General features: G+C 40.6%; 1 protein-coding gene across 1 annotated transcript in view; it reads left to right on the forward strand.

Moving 5' to 3' along the window:
* LOC131431676 (aldehyde dehydrogenase, mitochondrial) overlaps positions 1 to 14,054 on the forward strand; it is a 175,746-nt gene that overhangs the window by 107,397 nt on the left and 54,295 nt on the right. The gene's annotated exons all lie outside the window — the stretch shown is intronic.

Genomic DNA, 14,054 nt, shown 5'->3' on the forward strand with positions numbered 1-14,054 from the left:
AGTTTAACCAGTGTGTGATCTTGAATTGATCCAACAGTTCCTTAAAGTCTTTCGATACGAAACTGCTTCCGTTGTCAGTGATTATGACTTCGGGAATCGAGTTTCTCAGAAACCATTGGTCTTTCAAGATCGCACACATGGGTGCACTACTGACATTTCTCACAGGATGAATCATAACCCAGAAGTAGTCGCAAACTACCAATATATGTTGACTACCGCGACGAGTGCGGGGGAGGGGGCCAATGAAATCTGCCGATATAATTTGCCATGGGCGCGTAGCTACTTTCATTTTTCCCATTTCAGGAACAGTAGCGGCAGAAGATGCCTTAACTTCTTTGCACATTACACACTGTTTTACGTATCGTCGGATCTCTACTGCCATTTTTGGCCAGTAGTATCGTTGACGTATACGGGCCAGTGTCTTGTCGTAGCCCGGATGGAAACATTCATCGTGACACTTGCGAAGAATGATGGGTATCTCGTTGGGTGGAGGAATTAATTTCCACTTAAACCGAGCATCACAGGGACTGTCTTGTGCAGATACGAACTTGAAAAGTTTGCCATCGTCGATTCTGAAGTCCACGAAATCGTCGGGCGTGTTAGCAACTTTACTCGCCATTGATGCGTACCACGATGTATTGTCAATAGTTGCAATGCTTCGTGAAAGTGCATCGGGAACGACGTTCTCTTTCCCTTTTCGATGCCTTACAGTCATATCGAACTGCTGCAGATTCAACGACCATCGACTGCATCTCGACCCGACTTTCCACTTGGAACTGAGAATGTGGGTCAGAGCGGAGGAATCCTTTGTAAGGGTAAAGTGGTATCCCTCTATGTAACCGCGAAATGCATCAATGCAATGGCGAGAATAGCAGCCAACGCTTCTTTTTCGGCGGCATGGTAGTTTTTCTGAGGTGTTGTTAATTTGTGTGAGTAGAACGAGATTACCCGTTCTACTCCCTCTTGTTCTTGGGTAAGCACCCCAGCAACTGCCACGTCACTCGCATCCGTTTGAATGATGAACTCTTTGCTGAAATCTGGACTGCCCAACACGGGGGAAGAAATCAGCCGCTCTTTGATTTCGCAGAAGGCACGTTCAGCGTCATCATTCCAACGGATGCATTTTGTCTTTGTTTGAAGAAGGTTTGTTAGTGCTGCCGTTACCCCACTGAAGTCTGGAACGAAGCGACGGTAGTAATTCGCCATTCCAAGAAATCTTCTGAGCTTAGTTACGGTGGTCGGCCGATCATATTCGACAATTGGTCGAACTTTTTCGGGGTTGGCCCGAAGTCCATCAGTACTCAGAAGATATCCTAGGAAGGGAATCTCCGACACTCCAAACTTTGACTTCTCGAGGTTGATGCTTAGATTTGCTTTCCTCAAGCAATTCGCAACCTCGGTCAGCAGGCGTTTGTGTTCCTCAAACGTCTCCGTCACTACGACAATGTCGTCGAGATAGACGAAGACGTGCGGTTCGAGTTCCCCGTGGCCGAGGACGTTGTCCATCAGTCGCGCTAGCGTAGCTGGACTGTTGACCAATCCAAACGGCATCCGGGTGTACTGAAACAACCCTTTACCTTGTACACAAAAGGCCGTGTACTTCCGCGATTCTTTGTCGAAGGGAACTTGGAGAAAAGCTTCCGACAGGTCAATTGTGGACAGGAATTTAGCCTTGGGGAGCTGACCGAGAATGCGACCGGGATGAGGGAGCGGATAAGCATCTCGAACGGTTAGCTCGTTTATCTTGCGTGCGTCCAAACAAAGTCGAACTTTGTTGGGCTTGATAACCGGCACACAGTTGAGTGACCAATCTGATTGGCTTCGTTCCAAAATACCGATACTCAACAATCTTTTTAGCTCGACGGCTACCAGTTCCTGCGTCTTTGGAGACATGACCTATGGAAACTGGCGCACGGGAGGTTTATTTTTCCATTCTTCTCCCAGTACGATTCGATGTTGAGCACGGTTGGTTAACGTTAATTGGCCTTCCCGAGCAGGGAGGAACAATTTTTTTATGTTTTCAATGGAATTCTTCTCCCTGTCGGAAAGGATGTTTGCCGAATCTGGTTTTTCGTCGACAGATACCGCTGCAGTGGACTCAAACTTACCATAATTTTGAACTGCGGGACGGATTTTGAATCTTTTCCAAAAAACCATACCACAAATACAATTTATGGACAAGTTCTTAACAACCAAAGTAGGAATTACTCTAACACAACCTTGAAACTCAAATGGTAAATGGGCTTCCCCGCAAACTTGAAGCTCATCCCCACTGGCGGAACGTAAAGCGACATTTTTGGACGGGCTATGTAGTTTTCGATATTTCAATTTAGAGAAAAGGGTATCGCTGACGAGTGTGTGGTTGCTACCGCTATCCAGTAGAACACATAAAGGATAATTGCCGATCTTCACTTGTGCGTACGGACGATTATCATTAGGAACGGGGTAAGATATTTGATATGTTACAGTAGGTATCGCGTAATCATCACTGGTCGCTGGTATCCAGTACGGGGACGGAATGTTTTGAGAACTGCAAGAGTCTGTTACGCGTTTGGAGATTGCGGGCGGCGATTTTCGCTCGCATTCAAAGCGTTTTTTAAACAATACGGACAGTGTTTCGTAGGGAAACCGCGAAGACCACACGTACTGCAGAAAATAGAACGAGGTTGTCTACACAACGCGACGTGATGACCGAAATCTCAACCAAAACGAAACACCGGAATTGGTGTTTCGTTTTGGTTGGATGTTTTGCGGCGGTTGGTTATTTTTATTCTGGGTTTGACTGAGACGAGACGTGTTAGAATAAACTCTAGTTTGGTTGGACTGAGACACTGCTGCGGTTTGGCCACTCTTCTGCTGCTCGGTTGGTTGATTCTTAGGCCCTTTCTTAGAGTTTTGTCCAGCGCCTTCAACAACAAACACATTTTTTTCCGTTCCGAAAACCTTATTGTACGCTGAGAAGTTCAAAGCATTTCAAGGTCAACGATAGGAAGGAAAGTCATTTGTCGTTTATAATCAATTCGCATATTTTGTTGCAAAATTTGCACTTTTTCAAAATCTGGAATTTGAACACTCATAGTCCGAAATAACTTTTCCATTTCAAAGTAAAACTCATGAAATGATTCGTTCTTTTGTTGACGACGCTGGTAAATTTTCATTTTGATCAACGCGTCTAAATCTGGGTGCATATGGATTCGCTTTAACTCGAACACTAAATGCTGCCAATTCATCAACCTTCTCGTGGTACGTTGAGCCATATACCACTTCAATGCTGAACCTGTGAACAAATGAATTGCCGATTCGAAGAGCTCAATCTCTGACACATGTTCTGCTTGCGCTAATGCTTGAACCAGTTCCAAAAATTCATTCAGCTTCAGCCCCTGGTCGTCGCCGCTGTATTTCGCGATGTTCCATTTGGAAACTGGAAGTGAATGGCGGTTCTGATATGGTACTGTAAATGAAACAGGTGGAGCTGTACTGAAAATGTGTGGGTTTCTTGCAGGAAAAGATTGAGAAGCGGAAGTATGTGTGTGTATATCTGGTACTGCTTCAGGCTGATTAGATAACATTGTTGGATTGAAAAAAGTATGAGACGGGTTATTGTAAATTAGGTGGTTTTGAATGAGTTGGTTTGGAATATTGCGAAAATGTGGATGGCTAGATGAAGTATCAAATTGGTTGGAAAGCTTTACAAAAGGAAAATTATCATTGTTCACAGATCTTGCATTGAAACTGGGATATAGTGTATATGAGGTGAATTTATTTTGTTCCGAGAGAGTTTGAGTTGTAGCATCTTTCACTTCCTTGCGCTTAGCTAGTTCAGCTTCTAAATTCAAAATTCTAGCTTGCAGTGAATCGATTTAATTTAATTCATCTTCACTGAGAGCTGTTTTTCGAGGTTCCTCATTCTCATTCAACGGAGGCAGAGTGATTAGCTCTTCCTCATTAGTCCCAAGCGCTAAACAATCCCCTAAGAAAAGGCCAAGAAGTTCTAGAAGTCACAATGTTCGTGACTCTTACAAGTTGATGAGTAGTTGAATGTTCATGACGAAATCCAAACTGCTCTGGTGAAAAAATTGATTTCTCGTTTATATGATACAACATTCTCAACAAGATAATTTTTTCAGAAAGTTTACTGATAGAAGAAAGTAAGCTAATTGGTCGATAACTTGATGTTTCTGCTCGGTTTTTATCAGGTTTGAGGATAGAAATTACTTTAGCGTTTTTCCATCTTTTTGGGAAGTAAGCTAATGAAAAACACTTGTTGAAAATTTTAACCAGGAGTCTCAAGGCAACATCGGGAAGATTTTTAATAAGAATATTAAAAATTCCATCATTACCAGAAGCCTTCATGTTTTTAAATTTCCTAATAATTGATTTAATTTCATCAAAATTCGTCTCAATAATGTCATCTTGTGATAACACTTGGGTTGAAATATGATCATATTTCAGACAGTCCTATTGAAAAGACTCACAACGTTCAAATTAAAATTGTGTACACTCTCGAACTGCTGAGCAAGTTTTTGAGCTTTTCCACCATTAGTAAGAAGTATTTGATTTCCTTCCTTGAGAGCAGGAATTGGTTTCTGAGGTTTCTTAAGAACCTTAGAAAGTTTCCAGAAAGGTTTAGAATATGGTTTAATTTGTTTAACTTCTTTAGCGAAATTTTCATTTCGCAAAAGAGTAAATCTATGTTTAATTTCTTTTTGTAAATCCTTTACTATGTTTTTCATAACAGGATCACGAGAACGTTGATATGGTCGTCGACGAACATTCTTCAACCGAATGAGCAGTTGAAGATTGTCATCGATGATAGGAGAATCACCTTCTAATGCGCCCACCTTAGCCAACGAGTCTGCCTTTTCATTTCCCGGAATGGAACAATGCGAACGGACCCACACTACGATATTGAATAATACCGTTCAGATAAAGTTCGCAAGTGTTCCCGTATTTTCCCCAGGAAATATGGGGGATACTTTCCTGGCTTCATTGCCCGGAGAGCTTCTATTGAGCTTAGACTGTCCGTGACAATGAAGTAATGGTCTTTGGGCAAGCTTTCAATGATCTCGAGGGTTCACTGAATGGCAGCTAATTCTGCGACGTAAACTGAAGCCGGATCACTGAGTTTGTAAGAAGCAGTGATGTTCTGATTGAAGATGTTGAAGCCAGTGGACCTGTTGATGTTTGATCCGTCAGTGTAGAACACCTTTTCACAGTTGACTATTCTAAATTTATTATAAAATATATTAGGGGCCACTCGAAGGCGTACGTGATCCGGAATTCCACGAATCTCTTCTCTCATGGATGTGTCGAAAAACAAAGTAGAATAAGATGTATCGAAGAAATGAGCACGGTTGGAAACAAACGAAGAAGGATTAATATTCTGAGCCATGTAATCAAAATACAAGGACATAAAACGGTTCTGAGAATTGAGCTCGACAAACATCTCGAAGTTTTCAATCACAATCGGATTCAAGATTTCGCATCGGATTAGCAATTGATATGAGAGATCCTAGAATCGATTTTTCAATGGTAAGACACCCGCGAGCACTTCGAGACTCATCGTATGAGTCGACTGCAAACAACGATACTGAATTCTTTCCAGTTTAATGAAATGGGTGTTCGCGGCGGATCGGAAGCAGAAGCATCCATATTCCACTACGGACAATATCGTTGTTTGGTACAGCCTGATCAGGTCTCCTGGATGGGCACCCCACCTAGTTCCGGTTATTGTGCGAAGAAAATTGATTCTCTGCTTGCATTTTTGTTTCAGATACCTGATGTGACTTCCCCAGGTGCCTTTGGAGTCGAACCAGACCCCGAGATATTGAAATGTGATGGCCTGAGCTATGGTTACACCCCCTAGTTGTAGCTGTAGTTGTGCTGGTTCTCGCTTCCTTGAAAATACAACCAGCTCAGTTTTCTCCGTAGAGAACTCGATACCCATTTGAAGAGCCCATGTCGACAAGTTGTCGAGGGTATCTTGCAATTGTTCTTGGAGATCTGCAGCTTTGGTTCCTATAATGGACACAACGCTGTCGTCGGCAAGTTGTCTTTGCGTGCAAGATGTGTTGATACATTCATCAATGTTGTTTACCTAAAAGTCTTATAAAAGGGAGCTTAAGCATGAGCCCTGGGGAAGACCCATGTAACTGAATCGTATTGTCGACAAATCACCATACGCGTAGTACATGTATTTCTCGGACAATAGATTATACAAAAAGTTATTCAACATTGGTGAAAGACCATGCTGATGCAACTTCTCAGATAGGATGTTTTTGGAAACTGAGTCAAAAGTCCCCTTGATGTCTAGGAAAACTGACGTCATTTGTTCTTTACGAGCAAATACCATTTGAATTTCGGTTGAGAGCAACGCAAGACAATCGTTCGTTTCTTTGCTCCTGCGGAAGCCGAATTGTGTATCTGAAAGTAAGTCATTAGTCTCCACCCAATTGTCTAGATGAAACAGAATCATTTTTTCGAAAAATGTTCGGATACAGGAAAGCATAGCAATCGGCCGATACGAATTGTCATCGGAGGCTGGTTTCCCTGGTTTTTGAATGGCAATAACTCTTACTTGTCTCCAGTCATGTGTGACAATATTATTCTCAAGAAGCTTATTAAAAGAATTCAATAAACGTCTTTTGGCAGATTCAGGCAATTTTTTCAGCAAGTTGATTTTTTTGTCTAACCCCGGAGCTTTATTGTTACACGATAAAAGCGCAAGTGAGAACTCTACCATCGAAAACGGTGTTTCGTTTCTGTTTGATGAGGTGACGCGCATGATCGTCTGTTCCGAAACATAGTCAGGACATACTTTTTTAGTGAAATCGAATATCCAGCGGTTAGAATATTCCTCGCTTTCGTTCGTTGTGTTTTTGTTGCGCATTCGTCGGGCTGTGTTCCAAAGAGTGCCCATTGATGTTTCTCTCGATAATCCGTCTACGAATCGACGCCAATAACCGCTTTTCTTCGCTTTAATCAAGCTTTTTATTTTAGCGTCTAATGCCGCGTAGTTTCTAAAATTATCAGATGTTCAGTTTTTCCAAAACTCGATAAATTATGAAGCTCTCTCCGCTTTTAATTCTAAGCACTCTGTCCCTCCACGGGTTGGGAGGACGGATATTAGTTTTCGCGCCGGGTACACGTTTCGTCTGAGCTTTAGTCGCGGTGTCGAGAATCAAGCTAGCCAAAAACGTGTACTCTTCCTCCGGAGGAAGCTCTTGTGTTGTTTCTAGTTTCTCATTACCAATCAATATTTCGTGTGAGGTCATGCGAGACATTGACTGTCTCCGATGGTAATAATCCGCAGGCGATTGAAATTACGATAGGCAGATGATCGCTACCGTGGGGATCAGGGATCACCTTCCACTTGCAATCCAACCGTAGCGATGTCGAGCAAAAAGAATAATTCAGCGCACTTGGTCTTGCTGGTGGTGCAGGGATCCATTTCATTTCTCCCGTATTAAAGATTGTCATATTGAAGTTGTCGCAAATATCATGGATCATAGCTGATCTGTTATCGTCGTGAAGACAGCCCCATCCCGTACCGTGTGAGTTGAAGTCTCCTAAAACCAACGTCGATGCTGGAAGGAGCTCTATGATATCACTGAGACGCCAATGCCCAACCGAGGCTTTTGGGGGAATGTAGATGGAAGCAATGCAAAGGTCCTTGCCTTTGATTGTAACATGACATGCGACAACTTTAATACCTGGTATCGATGGGAGGTTAATTTGATAGAAAGAATAGCACTTTTTGAGGTACTCCTCCGTAGGGATCATCTCGATCCAGACGAATAATGTTAAAATCGTGGAAGTTTAAGAGTATTTCAGATGTTAGCCAAGTTTCGCGCAAAGCAAATGCATCACATTTCAGATTGTTTACTAATAGTTTGAAAGGGTCTACTTTTGAGATGATACTTCTGCATTCCATCAATTTATAAAGTCGTATTTGAGTGTGTTCTTATCTTTATTATATTTTTTTATTGTTTATTTGAAGCTTTTTTTATGTTTCCAAATAAATTAATAAGTGTAATAAACAAGTAAGTAAAGAAATGTATGTTCAAAGAAATGGAATGGAATAATAAAAATAGACTAAAGAATAAATAATTGTAAATAATGATTGAATAATGGAAAATAAATATATCTAGTAGAAAAAATATTTTTCGTGGTTTTGTAGGTCACCAAATATGATTTTTCCTGGACTAGTTGAGCAAAGAAAAAAATAATAAGCATAAAATGCCTTGTATTGTTGGGCGCCAGTTATAACTGGTCTTCGTCCTGCTGGCGGTTCGGGGTCCGTTGCTGCCCTTTCCCAAGGAACTCAAACAAGCGGCTTCGCGCCACCTCGTGAGAGGACCGTTTCTTTACCGAAAATCATAAAAGTATCGTTACATTTCACTTCATCTAACAACCAATATTGAACATTTATTCACTAACATTAACTCATATTTTTAACATTTTTACGTTCCCCTGATTCTTAATTATCTCAGGAGTGCGGTTTCCGTTCTAGCGACATTTATCGTCCAAGAACGCTACAATTGTGTGCTAAATTATTCATCTACCAAATGATCATGCGCATGTAAAAGGTTTTTACTCACTCCGTTTTGTGGCTTACAAAGGCGTTGTGATGGCTGTCGATACGGCAGTTTCGACGTGAAGACGGTGAACGTGATTGATGCTGCCAATTCTACGCCATGACGGGCGTCGCATAACGACGAAGACGAATGTCGAGTCTTCTGCGGAATCGTGAAACAGACGACGATATATGTCAGATGACGGATTTTGCGTCGCTAGTTTCGTTTCGTATAATTGTAACGGCGTGGGTGGTGAGCCGACGAAGAAGACTGTCAAGCGGGAAAATTTGCCATATGGCTGTTCGAAATGATTAGCTTCCGTAACATTTAGCACATCATACTACAGTAAATTTATCTTCTATAGAACTTTTTAGCACCCGCACCTATTTTCTGCACGAACCTAACTAGCACTGACTATAGCCAATCTTAGGGGAATAGAAATATTAACTACTTGAACTAGAAAACCTTTAAACACGTTTTACCAGACGACACGCACTACACACTTTTACTTCTGTCCCCACCAGGCCGAACGAACCGTGGGATAGCAAACAATCGTTTCTCTAAACGGTCCGCTTAGACTGCGCACTTGCGCAACGTGACGAAGACGAAGAGGGTGGGAAGGTTCATTTGCAAGAACTTAGTACAGTGGTTGGACACCCGTACCTGCCTGTCTTGTATTCATTCTCCCTCTGAGTGATCAGTCAGACAGTTGCAGTTAGTTTCACTCGGAACGGTTCAATACCGCATATGTCAATTTGAATTCCAAAAAATATATGGCTTCGATAGGCAACTCCAGTGAAATATTGAATCGAGTAGGGAGAAACGGTTTGCACAATAATAATTAGAACTTTAAATTACCAAGGGTCAATGCGTTTTCTCTAATGCTACATTTATTTACATTTAATGCTAGATTAATCCAAAAATATATCACATTGTACTTGTTACAACCTCACCATCCCCAGATTTACCGAGCTTCGAATAGCATAGTCGAATTAATAAAAACAGTTGCGAAGTTATTGTTGATTTTTTGTGATATGCTTTTAATGCATCCCATACCGCTCTTGCCGTAGCACAATCCTTGATAAGAGGGTACTGACTCTGCTCGATGCTTAATCCGAGCTCTTGCCTTCTTATCGGCCTTTCGCCAAGCATCCGGTTCCGGGTTGACTTTCTCCACCGTGTGCCAAAGCTCCTCCCTGGTAAGGAACATTTCCATTTGGAATTTCCATGTGGATTAGGGTAATTTCGTGAAAGCCATTTCACCGAAAGCCGTTCTGCCGAAAGGGTCATTTCGCCGAAAGGGTCATTTCGCCGATTCCTACCTAACTAAAGCAAAGAAACCTATCTTAGAGTGGACCGGGCAAACGAGGCGGTTACAGGTTTGCATGCAAGAGACCGCCGCTTCCGACGGTGGGTCGGCGGCCATGTAAGCCGTCGTCGCCTCGGCGTCTTTATACCGCCGAGCCATCTTGGCTTCGGTTATGTGGCTGTGCCACATCAGTTACAGGAGGCATAACAACACAAAATAATAATAATATGATGTATTCGAAATTACCCGTTGCATTTCTATATTGTATCTTGTGTAGATTGTTCGCGGAAACTCACAATCAGTACATCAATAATTTTTTGTGTGAAAAATTGTCTATTTGTTAAGTGAATGTATACTTAAAGATCTAAGTGGAAGTTAAGTGCGTCTATATTAATTACATTTTGATATTCCATAATAAATGATATATAATTTACAAAAACTTTTCAAATATTCACTTTCCTCCTTTTTTCTATATTTAGTAGTTCAGGTTTTTGGTTGAATGTGATATTTCGCCAACCACCCAATATATTTGTTGCTTTTCGTTGTAATTCGATGCATGCGGTCTGAACCCTTGGACAGTTGAAAAATTTGTATTGAAGTGTCTCTATTGCTGCATTACAAACGATGCAATTCTCACTATCTGCGCGTCTGATAGTAAACATCAGTTGCCTATGATCCATTTTTTTCATTCACCCAAACATATAATGTGCTTCGCTGTATTGAAGTGTTTGCAACGTTTTTCCATACTCGTCGCCATTGAATCGTTAGGTTATTGTGCTCTACACGAGGAATTTCGGTTTCCTTAACATAAAACAGATGAGCCTCATTCGCCGTTATGTTAAGCTGAATCTGAATTTGTATTTGAGGAAAGTTTTGGCATATACATTTTAAACACGGAAGATCCGCAGGTGGGTTCATTCGAGTATTGGTATTTTGCAGAAGGTATGAGCTAAAAAAGGGTGTGGAATCTATTTATTTCATATGTCTCGAAATTAGGAGACCCTTACTTTTAAATACAGGTAGCTGCAGTTTCATACCACCTTCTTCATGCAGTCTTGCTATTTGTTGAATTGGAACTTTGGCTGAATATCTACTCCATACAGTCACGTACCCAGAGAGGGGGCCCGAGGGGCCCGGGCCCCTCCCGAAATCAAAAACAGATATATAATTATTTAGAAGGTCTAAGACATGTGTTGCAGAAATAACAAGACAGTGAACGTAAAGAAATGTAACACAATAACAGTTTCAGTGGAAAAGTTTAAAGTGTTTGTTTAAAACACCCGTAGAAGGCACACCGAGAATTAGGTACATAAGCAATCTTCAGTAACATTAATTTTTATCTTTGGGCCCCTCCCGAAACGAAATCCTGGGTACGGGCCTGACTCCATAAGAAATTTCCCATCTTCGTTGTAATTTTTGCAATATGATAATTACACGGAAGAAGACTCTATTCTTAATACCACATTTTTGAAGAAATATATGTGTTCAATAGAATTATTTTTTGGTTAAGCGTAAGAGATCGTGGTGAGTGCATCCAGATTTGTTTGGCAAATGTGTTTACAGCGGAGTCCCAATTCAATTTTACCATTAGACGAATTGAATTTGTGAAAATCACATCAAGAATATTAATTGTATTTTCAGTACGTAACCAAGATAGCTTCAACTCATTGCCATTAATATAACCGATATCGATTGATGTCGTCTTTAAGAGGTTGAGTTTTGCTCTAGAAACTAGACGAAACTTGGAGAAAAGTTCTCTCGCCCGCTCAATGATTTTCTGTTGATGTCACAATGATACTCACATCATCTGCATACACTACCACAAGATTGCATCCGCAAATTCTTTCTAATCTGCTAATCAAGGGTTGAATCGAGATCACAAAAAGTAACATTGAGAGCGGATCGCCCTGTCTCACGTCTCTTTGAACCAGGAACATGGGAGAGAGATGGCTATTTACGATCAAACGTAATGTAGATAAGTCAGCGAAACGAGAGAGCAGATTTACGAAGTCAGTATTTAATCCAATATCCCTCATGGTTTTGAATAGAAACTATCTGTTTAAGCGATAGAAAGCATGCTCTAGATTGAATGATATAAGCTTACCTCGCTATTTTTGCGCTTTCAGCTGTGCGATACGATCTTTCAAGGCTAACGTAGCATGAATTATATTTCACTTTGACTTGGAACATTTTTGAGATGCAATGAGAATCCTGTGTTCACTTAAAATAGTCTCCAACCGAGCTTTAAGAATTCTTGATAGAAGTTTGTAATCGAAATTCAGTAGAGATATCGGCCTATATGATCGAGCAGGATTGTCGGGTCCTTTTTTCTTTACCAACACGATTATACCATCCATGAATTCTACTGGAAAACTACCTCTTAGCGCTTCATTGATGATTAAATTTAGCTCTCTGTGAATTGTATCAAATGCACGAAGGTAAAATTCTTTTGGAATACAATCGTGACCCGGCGATTTTTTGGGTGTGCTGGATTTTATGGCTGTGAATATTTCTGCAGTCGAAATATCATACATGCACGCTTCGTTTGCTTCATCGTTTTCAGGTATCACTGTGTCACTGTCGAATCTCTCTTCCGCATCATCACTCGCTGCCTCATGTTCATAAAGCTTTTTGAAATAACACAACATATGCTCTTCAATTTCCCCAGGTTGTTCAATACACTGTTCGTTCTCGTCTTGTAGTAGTGTGATGGTAGTTCTTGCGTCTTCTTTCACCAAGCTGGAACACTGAAAGCGCCTTCCCTCCAACGAAAGTTTGTTGAATTCGGGTGAACATTTGCGAGAACTTTCTTTGTAATGATAACATTTCCGCTTTGATTCGATTTATATTGACAAGCATCATAGGATTTTGGAAATAATCGTCATATGCGGTTCTTCTTTGTGCATATAATCGCTGGTCTTTTGATGAAACTCTTTGAGAGACGATTTGGACTTCCATCGAAAAAAGGAGATTATTTTTTGGTTTTGCCAAATTTATCCACCACAGCATCCACGAGGGATAGTCTCGTTTTTGTCTGGTCCAGTATTACCATCTTAATTGGAGATCATCAAGGTGAGAAGATGGGGACGAATTGACCAGAATCCTCTGCCATGATTCCTGCCAAGATTGGGAAGGCAAAGTCTAAGGGTAACTGCTTCGTGATCAGTGAAGGAGCATACGTGGGTGTTCCTTTCTCGAATTTGATTATTCAGACCTCTACGCGATCTAATCTTGAAGATGAATTATGGGTTATATATGTATGTCCAGTTTCCCTGGGGCGAAGCTTTTGCCACACGTCGTAAAGTTGTAGTTGTTGTACGGTTGTTTTTAGAGATGAACTCGTATTAGATCCTGTAGCATCAATGTTACGCAGAACACAATTTAAATCACCTGCGATTATTATGTGTTCTGTCTGCTGCCGTAGATAATAAGCCAACGTGGAGTTAAAGAAACGTTCTCTTTCTGCTCTGAAAGCCGTGCCTGATGGTGCATATATGTTGCATAATGTTGTGTTCTGTATGCGAAGTGCGATCAATCTACCATCTAGACTTTTTTCAAGAAGGGCGAAGTGTGTTCAATTATTTAGTGCGACGATATAAAATAAAGTAAAATTCTTATTAACTTGACATAACTGTTTACAAATTGAAAAGGTTATGTTAGTTTATACAAAAAGAAAGTTTCTTATTTTATTCAAGATAGAAAACAAAATTTTATGACAGAATCTTCCAGTGATTTTTTTGGAAATATAAGTAATATGAGAACGGCATCTTTACACCAGTAGGTGGATTAAGATTAACTAAAAGATATATAAAACTAATTAAAATGACTTAATAATGTTTGCTATTTTAATTTTTCGTATAAATAAAAAGAGGAGAGCCGGGTATTTCATACAGCCCTTCTGGGTTCGATTCCCAACCCCGCTCATAGAGGCAGAAAGTTTTTCTGGCTCGAAGAGACGAATGACCTTATGGTAAAACCCTGTATAATCGAAACAAAAAATATATAAGAAGATTTCAGTAATACACGTTAAATTTATACTAAAAATAGATTTAAGTAACACAAACTGTTCTGAAGTCACCGCTCTGTCGCAATTTGTACCCTTAAAGTGTAAGATAATTTAAACATCAGGTCTTGTTAATATTGAATCATAAACGAACGGCTTTCACATT

This window comes from Malaya genurostris, chromosome 2, assembly GCF_030247185.1.
Source record: "Malaya genurostris strain Urasoe2022 chromosome 2, Malgen_1.1, whole genome shotgun sequence".
In the NCBI taxonomy this organism is placed as follows: Eukaryota; Metazoa; Arthropoda; class Insecta; order Diptera; family Culicidae; genus Malaya; species Malaya genurostris.